At 48.7% G+C, this 15,180-nt stretch overlaps 1 protein-coding gene across 10 annotated transcripts in view; it reads right to left on the reverse strand.

The window, feature by feature from the left end:
• FOXP1 (forkhead box P1) overlaps positions 1 to 15,180 on the reverse strand; it is a 1,092,253-nt gene that overhangs the window by 700,685 nt on the left and 376,388 nt on the right. For all 10 annotated transcript variants that reach the window (XM_068253977.1, XM_068253974.1, XM_068253975.1 and 7 more), the window contains one exon: positions 492 to 582. The gene's annotated coding sequence lies outside the window, so the exon portion shown is untranslated. The remainder of the gene's footprint in view (positions 1 to 491; positions 583 to 15,180) is intronic.

Below are 15,180 nucleotides of genomic sequence, written 5' to 3' on the forward strand. Positions count from 1 at the left end.
AGTCAGCATTGGAGCGGTGGACGACCACTGTGGGGTCCAGAAGAAGGGTGGTTAACCTGCATTGCCAGGTGTGCAGCTGGCCAAAGTGCTGGAGCAGGGGGCCGCACTAGACTGTGAAGCTGGTGGTGTAGCAGCGGCTGGAAACTGTGGAGGGCCTGACCTCCCCAGGGGACAAAAGCAGAGATGGTGGTCTTGCTTTCCTGGGGACATGTCCGTGAAACTGAACTAACACGGCAGTCAGTAGAGGCCATTGCCCTATCATGCAAAAGAGGAAATAGAAAAGAGGAGAAAGGATGCATCCAGTAGCTACTACAGTTATAACACTTTTCCAGTAACTACCACAGTTCTACCACAATCCCTAATCTCAGAAATCACTGTGACAAGCTTGCTTGTAATTCAAACATGCAGACAGAACCAAAAACCAGTTACCAGCCATATAATACTTCATAGCACAATTATCTCATGGCACGTAATAGAAATATTCTACCCACCTCAGAAATTTGCAATGATCATTGTTTTATTGCTGCATTGAGATCAGGAGGTCGCCCTTTCATAAGCCGTAGGAACACATGAAGGTTAAGGCTGTAAATAAAATTAAAAAAAATGAATCCATCTGTCAATTTTGAGTAAATCATATTATTGAACAGAAAATAAACTGGCAATACAATCATAATATATGCCATTGACAATAGATTACAGAAATGAATAACAAGTTTGCCTTCTTAATACAAAAGGTATTTGTGATTATTCAGGTTGGAGTGAGCATATGATGTCTCCCACGATGCATCACTGCTAAATATACAAATCATCCTTTTGATGTCCCTGAAAGCTAAACACACCTCCAGAGCTGCTGGAATGCAATGATGTGTCAGCTTGTTGTGCAAAGCCACAATAATCCAACATGAATACAGACTGTTTTGGATTGGTTGATCCTCATCAGTGCAAGGCATGGATTAATGTGACTCTATGGGGAAGGACTTGAAACACCCAGAGTTACAGAGTACCCAGCAAGCTCCTGGTAAACCAGAACCCCTAGGAGTGTGTAAGGTGCTGAAAGAGATCAAAGTCTACTAACTAAAATGCTATGGAAAACAGAAATGTGTCTTCTTAACTCAGAAAGTATTTGTAACTTTTCAGGTTAGAGTAAGCCTTGAACAGGGCCGGATTTGTACTCTTTACCGCCCAAGGCCGCTGTCACCAGCCGCCGCCCCCTTCAGTATAGGTAGCCAGATTACCCCTCCCCCTTCCCTCTAGTATAGGTAACCTGATACCCCCCCCCCCCACCGGTATAGGTAGCCAGTCGAAGCCCTTTCCCTCTAGTATAGGTAGCCAGATGACTCCCTTAATCCCTCCTTTTCCCACCCCCCTTTCAGTATAGGTAGCCAGCTCGCCTTCACACCGCAGCAGCCATCAGTGTCACTCATTTCTCCATTCGTCTCCAGTGCCAAAGCTTCCTCTTCCCCTCTGTCGCCAATGCTGCCCAAGTCCATAGCCGCCAGCCACAATGCAAACATGTACAGAGAGCAAGGTGGTCGTTGAACAGGCTGTTGGCAGCAAAGTACCGCAGTCAGGCACTCGCCTGATCTCCCTGCATTGCAGCATTTGCAAGTTTGCAAATGCTGCATAAGTTCAGCCTGCTGCTTTGGTGCCCTTGCTCCTGTGGTGCCCTAGGCCATGGCCTAGGTGGCCTTGCCTGAAATCCGGCCCTGGCCTTGAGGTGAAAAAATATACTTATTCCAGTAAAACGTACAAATAAAGATAATGCCACATACAAAGCACATTTATCCAACATGGGTCTAATCTGCTGACACTTTCTAAGTACAGGTACTTACAACCGCCCGACTTACGAATGAGCTGCTGATACGAACGGCACAGATTCTGTGTTTCCATGGGAACAAGTGGCTTTTAAACTTGTATAAGCAGGTACAGAGGGCAGAAGTGACACAGAGGGGGACACTGGAGGCACAAGGAGCACAGAGGATAGAGATGGCACAGTGTTCCGACTTAAGAACAGATTCTGGTTAAGAACCAACCTACAGTCCCTATCTCGTTTGTTAACTGGGGACTACCTGTATATTAATTCTTTTAAGTGTACCAGAGACGTAGAACAAGAAAGATTTGATACTTACCCGGGGCTTCCTCAAGCCCCATAAGCACGTGTGAGTCCCTCGCCGTCCTACCGCGGCCTGCCATTCAGCTGCAATCAGCCTGGGTAATTGCGTCAGTCGGGGTCTACTGCGCATGCACGGAACCAGTTTTGCGGGCTGATCGTGGCTGAACGGCAGACTGCGGGAGGATGGCGAGCGACACATTAGTGCTTATGGGGCACTAGGAAGCCCCGGGTAAGTATCAAATCTTTCTTGTTTTACATCTCTGGTTTCCTTTAAATGACTCTTGCAATGACTCTTTCCCATTGCATTCAAATCTAAAAGAACTGGCCTTGATCAATTCTACAAATTACTCTAAAGCCTAATTATACACAAACTTGAGTACAGTCACCCACAGGACTCTGAATCAAATCCGCAGGTGGCAATTTGGGAGCTAGAGGCTAGCGACCCCTCGGTTGCTAAAGAGTGGGGAGAAGGGACAATGGGCTTGATTCACTAAAACAAATAGCATGCCTTATCAGAGTTAGCACGCATTATCAGAGTTAACATGCCTTTTCAGAGTAGCAACTTATGCCTGGTAATTGGCAATGATGAGAGCTCCACTCATCCTGCCCTGGGCCCCTGCGGGTCCAATCACTTTAAAGGACATTATCCCCACACTTTGATTGTCCCAATAGGCTGCCGGTCACTTGACAGAAACCTTGACAGGTAGCCTATTGGGCCAATTAAAGTGTGGGAATAATGTCCTTTCAAGTGATTGCAACCGCAGGGGCTCAGGGCAAGATGAGTGGCGCTCTCGTCATTGCCAACTAGCAGGCATAAGTTTGCAGCACTCACTGTGCTACTCTGATAAGGTGTGTTAACTCTGATAAGGCATGCTATTTGTCTTAGTGAATCAAGCCCAATGTGTTGTGCACAATGAGGCGGTATCTGGCAGGTCCTAAATGCACAGGCTATGTATATGACCCTGTTGGTATACTCTGCCCAGGGTCATTTGAATCTTTTTTTTGGAGCTGCCATGTGATGCGAGTGGTTGAAGCAATGCACCGCAACACTTTCCCCAAGTATAAAACTAGCCTCAGAATTAGCGGATCCGAGATGAAAAACGAACTATAACAAGTAATTTGTCTATTTATTGTATCTAAAGTTTAGATAGTTTACACAGCAAATCTAGCTGCGAACAGCTTCAACAGTATATGATTATTTCTTCCTGTGATACAATGAGGGTAGCCATGTTCTGTTTGTAATCATTACACACAGGCAAGCTGATCTGCATCTCCAGTTCTCAGCCTGAGAAAACTTCACCCCTCCTCCCCTCTGCCTCTGAAATCTCTGGCTAGTAACACCTCCTCCTCCTGCCCAGACTGAGCTCCCATAAGCCCTTTCTACATGAGTCTGAGAGTGTCAAGGCACCGGAGAAGCTGTGGGCGAGGCTTGTTTAGTTTATAGGGAATTAGAGTATTAAAACAAACAAAAAAAGTATGGGCTTGAGGAATGCCCTATAAACTATATGAAAGGAACACAATTATGCAATCAGTAAAAGTTTATCTCGGATCCACTTTATATAGCACAATTGTTTCCTTATTTTGTTTGAATCACTCTACAGTAGTAAAGGTCAATGAGATTCTAATTATTTCAAGATTGCACAAATTTTATGCCACTTTAATGCACCTTAGAACTGAGCCACAATCAACTTTCCACAGATGTACATCAACTCAAAATCATTTGCATCTCCCTACAGAATTTCTACTCCATAGTTAGTATTAAACCTACCACTGGGAAGCATCCTTCAGAATGGAGATTATTCAGCATAATTTCAGAAAGTTACACAAGGTACTCTCCAAGTCATTGTAATATATACAGAGAAGAAATATTTAGTAAAAGAAGTAACTTAGAAGGAATCAAGGTGGGAGGGAAAATGTTAACAGTTGGAGCAGGGCCGGGCCGAGGCAGAGGCTGGAGAGGCTCCAGCCTCAGGGCGCAGTGTAGGAGGGGGCGCACAATTCATTCAGCTGTCATTCCTAATTGTGTATGAAGCAGAAAGAAATAAGAAAAGGGGATACATAGCAGTGACTGCAAGCCAGATAACTAGAGATTAAAGTGTTGGGGAGGTTGTGGGCCCTGTGGCCCTCTTATTCTAATAGCAATCAGTGTGTGACGGCTGGGGTGGGCGGAATGGAGGTGCGCACTTTGGTGTCTCAGCCTTGGGTGCTGGAGGACCTTGTCCCGCCTCTGAGTTGGAGGTACGCCAATGATCCAGCAGTCATTTCCAAAAATAAGGAAGATCTTTAAAAACTTCTCATGGAAACCTTGAAATTAAGTCGACAATATGGACTAAACTTTACCTTTAAAAAGCCAAAAACTATTAAAATATCTCGAGAAAAGAAAACCTCAAAAAATCAAACATCAGTATCGGAGGAAATAAGGGCAGAAATATTTATATATCGCAGGTATTCGCAGAGAATGGTAGGAATAATGATCAAACAAGAATTTCAAAAGAAAGATCTGCATGTAATAATATAAAAAGTCTATTTTCTTGTAGAGAATTCAGTCAATAGCCAGACTGCAGGTAGCTAACTGCACCTGCACAACACTGCGCAGCGACTGATTGAATGCTATTACAGCTATAGCGGCGCAGGGGGAATTTCTCTAAAATCGCTGTAATTCAGGTGGCGGCAATAACCGGACACCAAATGATATGCCCAAAAGGAGAGAGAGTGCAGGGAGAGCCAACTCTCGGGAGAAAGAGAGCACAGGGAGAGTGCACAGGGAAAAAGCACAGGGAGAGTGCACAGAGAGAGCCATCTCTCGGGGTAGAGGGCAGGAAGGCAATCTCTCTGGAGAGCGAGAGTGCAGGGAGAGCCCTCTCTTGGGGGAGAGAGAGCACAGGGAGAGAGCACAGGGAGAGCCATCTCTCAGGGGAGAGTGCAAGGAAAGCAATCTCTCTGGAGAGCGAGAGCGCAGGGAGAGCCATCCAGAGAGAGAGTGAGAGAGAGAGAGAGCGCGCAGGAAGAGAGAGAGCTCAGGGAGAATGCACAGGGAAAGCCATCTCTCGGGTGAGAGTGCAGGGAGAGAGTGCAGGAAGAGCCATCTCTTGGAAGAGAGAAAGCACAGGGAGAGTGCACAGGGAGAGCCATCACCCTGGAGAGAGCGCAGGAAGAACCATCTCTCGGGGCAGAGAGCGTGCGGGAGAGCCATCTCTCTAAACAGAGAGTGCAGGGAGGGCCATCTCTTGGGGAAGAGAGAGAGCGCAGGGAGAGCCATCTCTCGGGGGATAGAGAGCGCAGTGAGAGCCATCTCTCTAAATAGAGAGAGTGCAGGGAGAGCCATCTCTTGGGAGAGAGAGAGAGCGCAGGGAGAGCCATCTCTTGGGAGATAGAGCGCAGGGAGAACCATCTCTCTGGATAGCATGGGGAGAGCCATCTCTCAGGGGAGAGAGAGCGCATGAAGAACGCGCAGGGAGAGCCACCTCTCTGATGAGAGAGAGTACAGGGAGAGCAATCTCTGGTAGAGAGGGAGCTCAGGGAGAGCCATTTCTTAGGGAGAGCGCAGGGAAAGCTCACAGGGAGAGCCATCTCTCTGGAGAGAAAGAGCGCAGGGAGAGAATGCAGAGAGAACTATCTTTCTGCAGAGAAAGAGAGAAAGCGCATGGAGAGCCAGTAGAGTTAGTAGTCTGCGGAGGAACAATTAGAAGAAAGTATTTTGTTATGTATTTTGTAAAGCTATATGAAAAGTGTGTCAGTGCGATGATATACAGTAAAATTAATATTATTAAACCCCTGTCCCTGTTTTTCAAAGGACCATAAAAGTGGATGTTTCTACCACATTCTGGGAAGCCAACCTACCATCGGGCACAATCTACTAAGGTTCTCCTTAGTAGGAGTACACTAGAGCAGGGCTGCCCAACTGGTGGACCATGAGCCGGATGTGGCCCCTGGACCACACTTGCTAGCCTGCATTATTTTTTTGTGTCAGTCCCCCTCCTCTGGCAGGTTCGCCACTTGTTTGCACTTGACTACGCCCCCAAAGCCAGGACATTGATGCTCTGCTGCCTCCAGCAAAAAATAAAAATCTGGTGCTAGACACACACCCTGACCAGGAAGTTGGACAGCACTGCACTAGAGAACAAAAGTCACTTATTGAGAGTTTTTGAGTTTTAGGTGAACATTTTTGATGGGTCATATTTAGAGATGGTTAATGAGATGTAAATAAGCCTGGTGTGCATGCAAACTTAATGTAAACTGCATGCAGCTTGGAAATATGACTATTAAATAAATGCACTTCCTGCTGAAGTTGACTGGACCAATTCCAAATTGTTTATAATTTGAAATGCAAACAAGCTTGGAATTATTTATTGACCATCTTGGACCACATCAAGAGTTAAAGCAATGCTACTGAATTAGTGTTTTTCTGCTATATACAGTATACCCACCAAAGACACAGGAGGAAAAACATACTAATGGCCCCTTTCCACTAGTGATTTTGCCGAGACGATGTCACAATCCGTTGGGTTTCACTTGCATTATCCAACCGGAGAAAAAAAAAACACGAGTTTAAATTGCTGAATCACAGGGAAAATTGCGTAGCGGCATAATTTCTATACAATTTTCCTGCCCGCCTAAATTTTGTACAAGAGCCCAAAAGTGCAGCAGGCTGGCAAGTGTGATTCAGGAAAAGGGCCCTTAATCCAAGCTTAGAATGCTGTTGGTGAGAATCAAAGCCAGGACACCAGAGATGTAAAGCAAGATGGAACAGCTTCTCAAATGCATGGGGAAACAGTGCATGGCCTTTCCTTGCAGTTTCCCACTCATTTCCCAGATGTCTTTAGTGCTAGCAGTACCCAGGGGCGTAGCAATAGCCCCTGCAAGGTATGCAGGCACAGCGGGGCCCTAGCCTGGTAGGGGAGCCATTCTTAGCAGCAGGAGGGGTGCAGCACAGAAGAGATGGCAGTGGGCACACAGCGGCGGGGAGGGGAGGGCCCCGACTCCCCCCTTCTTCACCTTGGGCCCCCCTTCAGCACTCCCGGCTCCCCCCCTCCAGAAATGATAATTTCCCACGCAAAGTTTTGCAGGGTGGCCCAGTGATTTCTAGTTACACCCCTGGCAGTATCAAAAGAATTACCTAAATTGCAGTATAGTAAAGCAACCACAAGATGTCACTGTAAAATGTAAACTGCTGCAATGATCTCTATGGTATTGTGATTTCCTGTATTCATTCTGTGTGTTCCTCTCTGTTCTAAGTAAGCAGCATTTCCTGGTGGTGGTGTATGTTTTATCTCTGCATGTTTTTCTTCAGTAAAGTATAACTTGTTATACTGAGTGCCTATCTGTGTGTACTGAACACCAGGGCTGTGGAGTCGGTACAAAAATCCACCGACTCCAACTCCTCAGTTTAGGATTCCACCGAATCCGACTCCTCTAATTTGCATAATACAATCTTGTTGATTGAAAGTATGTAACATGAAAATCATCTCTTAACTGCCAACGCTTAGGAATTTTACAAGACAACTGAAGTGAGAAGGATATGGAGACTGCTATATTTATTCCCTTTAGTCATAGACTAAAACTAGTCCTTGGTAAGAGTACTTGTAAAAGGTAAAGACCAGAACAAAGAACATCTATCAGGCCCTAGGCAATGTAACTGTGGGTACATGTAAGAGTGATTTGCAGGGACTCTGCAGGGGAAAAAGGAGATTCTTCCTCTATTACACATTCTTCATGCACAGTCTGAACCAGGTTTATGGGTGATAGACAACACCTCTGTGTTCAATGTGCACAACATTCTCAGTAGATTCCCTGCAGCTCTGTGGGGAGTGCATGTGTAGAGTATAGTACTACTGTGTAACAAAGTAAACCTGAGACAGATAAAATTAAAGTTTTATACATACCTGGGCTTCCTCCAGCCCCCTTCAGGCTAATCAGTCCCTTGCTGTCCTTCTCTGCCACCCGGATCTTCTGCTATTAGTCCAGGTACTTGAGCCAGTCTGGCATAGTGCGCATGAACACACTCCGCCGCGAGCGTACTGCATCTCTGCGCAGCACTATTGCGCAGGTGCAGAACGCTCCTGGCTGTGGAAGCGGCATGCAGCCGTACAGCGCTGACTGGCTGAATTACCAGGACTCATAGCAGAAGATCCAGGTGGTGGAGGTGGACAGCGGGGGACTGATTAGCCTGAAGGGGGCTGGAAGAAGCCCCAGATATGTTACAAAACTTTTCTTTTCATCCTTCTCAGGTACCATTTAATTTGTAGTCACCAAACCAAATTTTAACAACATATTAAATTATTTGATTTCATGAGCAAAGAGAGTGCGTACATTTGCATAAATTAGAATCAACGCATAATTATTTTCATCTCATTGACCATCTCGATTAGTGACACGGCTACACATCAGGCTTTATACTTACAGCATAGATGTTATTTAGTATATATGTTACGGCCAGAACCCGAAGTTTGGCCACTTCTAGTTCTGGCCGGCCAATGTGCGAAGTGGCCGCTGCGCTGCGGCCAATGTGAGAAATAGAATGATTTGCGTAACATTAATGTATCTTCTGGCCCCAGCGCAGCGGCCAAATGTATCGCAACTCAGTTAATTTAATGAAATTAAGCCGGCGGCTTCATCTGTTACATTGCCGCCGGCTTAATCTCATTCTTTTTCTCTGCCTCTCTCCTCCCCCACCCCTTCCGCCTCTCTCTCCTTCTCTTAATATGGGCAGCCGGCGGGGACATGTGTGTCCCCTCCGGAGTCGTTCGTCGCGGCAGGTAATCATGCCGTTCTTGCAGAGCGGGTGCTGGCAGAAGCAATGTCTGCAGCCTCCCTGAGAGAGGCGGGTTGGGGGGGGGGTCAGAGAGAGAGGCAGAGCAAAAAGCCGGCGGCTTCATCTGTTACATTGCCGCCGGCTTAATTTCATTAAATTAACTGAGTTGCGATACATTTGGCCGCTGCGCTGGGGCCAGAAGATACATTAATGTTACGCGAATCATTTCATTTGTCACATTGGCCGCAGCGCAGCGGCCACTTCGCACATTGTCCGGCCAGAACCCGAAGTGGCAGGCCAGAACTAGAAGTGGCCAAACTTCGGGTTCTGGCCGTAACATATATAAGAGATTCCTGTGTACACATCATATATACTGTACAGTCACAATCAGATGTGTATATCTGACTTTAAAAATACGGGGACTGCTTTATTGAAGCAGCACAAGTAACTAATTTTGATTGGTTTATTTCATTTTTGTGGACTAAGCACAGCTATTACTGTAGGTAGAAATTATGTATGATGATTATTATCTGAGAAATAGAACATTTTATCATATTTTCTATTTTAATTACAGTTTAAATTCATTAGGAGTCGGAGCATTTTTTCCCGACTCCAGGCACCCAAAATTGCCCCGACTCCGACTCCACGACTCCGACTCCACAGCCCTGCTGAACACTCTCCCCCATCATTTAGCAGTGTTTAACTGCTCGAAAAACTACTTAGCACAGCCCAGGAGGAGCATTTCAAGAAGCAACCTGGTGCAAGCAACCCCTCAGAAAAACTTCTTCCAATGTTGTCAAAGGAAGCAGTAATTGCCTCAACACACTGCATATTGCGGGTTTCAGGCCATCTCTGCATGTACAGCCCCATTCATTTTTCACACCCGGATGTGATTGTGGGTCAAAGAAAGGTTTAACCGCTAGGAAAGCTGTTAGTGTGGACAATGTTTTAGACGGCATTTTAAAATATACAAAACTAAAACATGCAGACACTTTCGAAACATGTAGACTTTTTCTTGCTAAAATAATACAGATTTCTTATAAACAAGACCAGAAGAAAATGTGAAGTGTCTTCCTAAATCATGACAGCTCCAGACAAGACTACACACCTCTACTCACAGATCCGTGTTTGTACATCAACAAACAGACATATAAATATTCCAGTGCATCTAATGCTTTAATTACTCTTGGCAAGCACTGAAAAGAATATTAAATCGTCTTCAGGAACAAGAAAGGGAATCTGGGAAGGGCCTGGATGCTTAGATAGTTGTTGTTAATTGGGATTCAACACATTTTCACTGGGGATCTTCTCTATGTAAACTTCTTAAGCTTACATGTCTACACAAGGTGAAAACACCACCCTGCTGCATTAAAGGGAACCTAAACTGAGAGGGATATGGATGTTTTCTTTTAAACAATACCAGTTGCTTGGCAGTCCCTGCTGATCTTTGACTGCAATAGTGATCACAGACCTGAAACAAGCATGCAGCTAATCCAGTCTGACTTCAGTCAGAGCACCTGATCTGCATGCTTGTTCATGGGGCTGTGGCTAAAAGTATTAGAGACACGGGACCAGCATGAGAGTCAAACAACTGGTATTATTTTAAAAGGAAAAATCCATATCCTTCTCAGTTTAGGTTCCCTTTAAGAATACAAGTGGTTTTACTAATAAATAGCATCACTCTTTTACACTTTTGTTTAGTAGGCTCACATTTTGTTTGTAATATTAAAAGTCCACCCCATTTAACCTTCTGGGGACCTCCGTAGGTTGAATCAACGTCCAGCAGGTGGTGGTACAGTTCTGACCGGACGTTAACTCACCTCCCTGCTGTTTCAGGCCTCTTTAACACCAGGACGTTGCGTTAGAGGGGACGTTAAGGTCGCATAACGTGCCCCTAACGCAACGCATGGTGGTGCGGGAGAGGACGTTAGAGTGAGCCGCGTTAGGCGGCTCTATCCGCATAAGGTCTACCAGAGTGGCGCTGATTGGCCGGCGGGACCTCGTGATGCAGAGTGAGACACTCCGCATCACGTGGTCCCGCCGGCCAATCAGCAGCCGCCAGTGCAGTGCATATTAAGTAGCCATGTGCGCGGCTACTGTAGCGGCATCTCCCCGCCTCCTCTCGCCCCCCACTGAGCATGTGCAAACAGTCTAACGCAAAGTACTGCATGCAGTACGTTATGTAGACGTACTGTGTTACAATGTTACGCAACGTGGGCACTGTGAACAGCCCATTGATTTTTCATTGCTGTGCGTTGGGGTGCGTTACAGGCTGCTCTAACGTGCGCCTGTAACGTCCCACTGTGAAACCAGCCTTAGCGACAATCGCCACCCCCCTCTGCTCTGGCTGGCATCTCTGCTCCGTGTGACGTCAGCGCCAGGTCCCGGCTTGATGACGTCCTCAAGCCGCGACCCGACCTGAGCGTCATTTGGAGCGGAGATGCCGGCTGGAGAAGAAGGGGGCTACTGCGACTCATCTTACTTCTGTGCTGGCCGCTACTCACCTGATGCCTGCACGCGGTCCAACGCCGGCCCTTAGCTCCACTGAACTGTCGCCACCAATCCGGCCTGCCTGCCGCTGAAAAAGAAAGCTCCAAGTCAGACCTCGGTAGTCTGCGGATCTCCTGCCTCCCTGCCACATCCACGGAAGCATCCCGGCTCCTACATCGCCGCAGCTACTCCTGCCTCGCTGCTCCGGCTGCTCACCTGACTCCACCACACCACGTGGTCCCACGCCGGTCCTCTGCCTCGCGTCCCCATGCCGCCGCTGCAGCTCCAACCTCTTTGCTACCTCACCACAAGGCCCAACGCCATCCTCCGCCTCAGGTCCCCGGATAGCCTCCGCACTGCAACTCTCGGCTGGGCCCTCTCATCCACCCGCAGCTGTCTCAAACCCACGTGGCTGCACATCTTCAGCCGGGAACTCCGGGGCTGCACCTCGCTAGCTATCCATGGGGGACTCCACTCCACACGGTTCCTCACGCCCGCCTCCCCTTGGGGTGCCCTCCTCTGGTCTAGGATATCCAGCCTCCAGGACCTGGTGCCCCCCGCGACCTGCCTACCCCTCCAGGCACACTTCCTCCAGCAGCTGCAGATCCTCCTGCCTGTGTCATCGCACCCATGGTGAGTCCCACTGCTTGTATCCACACTACTGCTGAAATAGTACTACTGGAACTGGGACCCCACTATCTTGTCCTTGCCCGCTGCCTGCTCCATACCATCTATGTGTGCCTCATACTGTGCTGTCTCACTATCTTATGTGCCACTCATGCTATGCTGTGCTGTCTGCCTCACCATCCCCTTGTGCGGTGCTGTCTGCCCCTCATAATCTACCTGTGCCATGTACTGAGCGATGCTACCTGCTCCATCTACCTTGGCCATATACTGAGCAGTGCCTCCTGTTCCATACTAGCTACTTGAGCCACAGGCTGTGCTGGACTGACCTCTCCTTACCACCTGTGCATACCAACTGTGCCTGTGCTGTGCTGGACAGACTGCCCCTTACCACCTGTGCTGCCTGCCCCATACCAGCTACTGAGCTCGCTCCACACCACCTAAGTGTGGCCTGTACTGTACTGTGCTTCACTCCATACCGCCACATACTGTGCAGTGCTGTCTGCCCCTTACCACCTACTGCGCCACGGACTGTGCCGTGCTGCCCGTCCCACAACATCTTGGGTGGAACATTCCGTGCTGCCCGCTCCACATCATCCACCCGGGCCACACACTGTGCGGTGCCACCCGCACAATACCATACGACTATGCTGGGCTCCGCTGTCTTGCTCCGCACGATCAGCCCGTGCCTCCCTCTGCCCTGAACACAAACGCCACCTCCTACTTGGGCCATGGGCTCGGAGCGGCCACAAAACATTACCACCCTATCCAGGGATGCCCTCCTCAAATGGGAACCCCCAGACAGCCCCAAGCCTCCAAGGGGCTCCCCCCTGTGGGATGCTGTCACCGCCCACATCAAATACCTTGTCTCCAAGCAGGCACCAAACAAGCGCCGCCACAGAGGTAGGAGGGCCGGGGCCCTGGTCCGACTCAAAAGGAAGGGTCTACGCTCTCCCGTCCCTGCCATCCTTCTTGCAAATGTCTGCTCACGTCCCAACAAACTGGACGAACTGCTCCTCCTACTTGGTAGTAAACCCCAGATCAGCAAGAACACCCCGGTTCTCTGTTTCACCGAGACCTGGCTGAGTGACAGCATCCCCGAAAACTCTGTACATGTACCAGGCTACAACCTCCTAAGAGCAGACCGCGACGTAGCCCTCTCTGGGAAAACGAGGGGTGGGGGCATCTGCTTCTACATCAACACCTCCTGGTGCTCCAACATCATCACCCTCAACAAGACCTGTACCCCAGATGTGGAGTTTCTGGCTATAAACTGCAGGCCTAAATACTCCCCCAGAGAGTTCTCTTCCCTCGTCCTTGTTGGGGTCTACATCCCTCCCGACGCATGCTCCAAGACCGCACTGCAAGCCCTTAGTGACAATATCTCACGGTAGGAAACATCCCTCCCTGAGGCTCTGATCATCATCCTGGGCGACTTTAACAAAGCGAACCTACGCTTTGAGATGCCCCGCTACAAGCAGCACATAACCTGCCCTACCAGAAACGGTAACATCCTGGACCACTGCTACACGGTCCATAAGAACGCATACAAGGCCACCCAAGGAGCCCCTCTGGGAAACTCTGATCATAACACGATCCATCTGATCCCCACTTACAGGCGGCTCCTAGAGACCTCCAAGCCCACTGTCAAAACCATCAAAAAATGGACAGCAGAAGCAAAACTGGAACTCCAAGCCTGTTTTGACACCACCGACTGGACGACCCTGGAGGCACCCTCCCTTGATGAATGGGCCGAGAACGTTACCTCCTACATTAGCTTCTGCGAGGAAGCGTGTATCCCATCCAAGACCTTCAGGACTTTCCCCAACAACAAGCCCTGGTTTAATGACAAGCTCCGCCGACTTCGGAAATGCAAAGAGGAAGCGCACAAGTCTGGCTCCCCGGAGAAATACAGAGAGGCCAGGTACGCCCTGAAAAGAGAACTGCGTTTAGCAAAGAGGGCCTATTCGGATAAGCTGGAGCTCTGCCTCCAATCAAACAATACACGGGAGGTATGGAAGGGATTGAGAGCAGCCACGAACTTCAAACCCGCACCTCAGCCTGCGACCCCGAGCCTTCGGCTGGCGGAGGAGCTCAATGAGTTCTACTGCAGGTTCGAGCAACACCCAAACCCGCACGTGTACCAACCAGCCTCTGCTACGATGGCCCCTCCCTCAGGGGAACTCGGGGCCCTGGCTCCTGTTGCTGTCCATAAACTAGAGGTACTCCGGCAGCTCCGTAAGCTAAATCCCAGGAAGTCTTCTGGCCCAGATGGAGTGTCGTCGATCTGTCTGAGAACCTGTGCTGATCAGTTAGCCCCTGTGCTCACATCCTTATTCGAACGGTCACTATCAGACGGCACAGTCCCTTCCTGTTTCAAGCGGTCCGCAATTGTACCAGTCCCCAAAAAACCTGGCAGCACTGAGCACAACAACTTCCGACCAGTGGCCCTAACTTCAAACATCATGAAGCTCCTTGAGCGGCTGGTCCTCGCCCATCTGAAGAGGTACACAGACGCTCACCTCGACCAGATCCAATTTGCTTATAGGGCAAACAGATCCGTGGAGGACGCCATCAATGCCAGCCTGGCATACATCACGGAGCACCTAGACTATCCTGCTTCCTACGCTAGGATCCTGTTTCTGGATTTTAGCTAGGAGTTCAACACGATCTGCCCAGACATCCTGCTCACCAATCTGGTGCAGCTCGGAGTAGACCCCACCCTTCGAGCGTGGATCAAGGACTTCCTGACAAACAGAACGCAACAGGTGAAGCTCGGCAACTGCTACTCCAGCGTCAGAACCACCAATACTGGGGCTCCACAATAGGCCTGAGAGATAAATCGAATTTAAACCGAAATCGCAATCACCAAGATCACAATTTCGGAATTGTCATAGTGGCAATTATAGCGATCACATCATTTCCATTTGGGGAAAAATGGGTGTGGCTACAACCTGCGGCGCGCCAAGCGCGCCGCGGTGAAAAAATGGGCGTGGTCATGACCGGATGAGGGCGGGGCTAACTGTAATTTAAAGTGAACCCAGGGTGAGAGTGATATGGTGGTTGCCATATTTATTTCCTTTTAAACAATTCTAGTTGCCTGGCAGCCCTGCTGATCTATTTGGCTGTAGTAGTGAACTGAATTACACCAGAAACAAGCATGCAGCTAATCTTGTCAGTTCTGACAATATTGTCAGAAACC

The sequence above is a fragment of the Hyperolius riggenbachi genome, chromosome 9 (genome assembly GCF_040937935.1).
Source record: "Hyperolius riggenbachi isolate aHypRig1 chromosome 9, aHypRig1.pri, whole genome shotgun sequence".
Lineage (NCBI taxonomy): Eukaryota > Metazoa > Chordata > Amphibia > Anura > Hyperoliidae > Hyperolius > Hyperolius riggenbachi.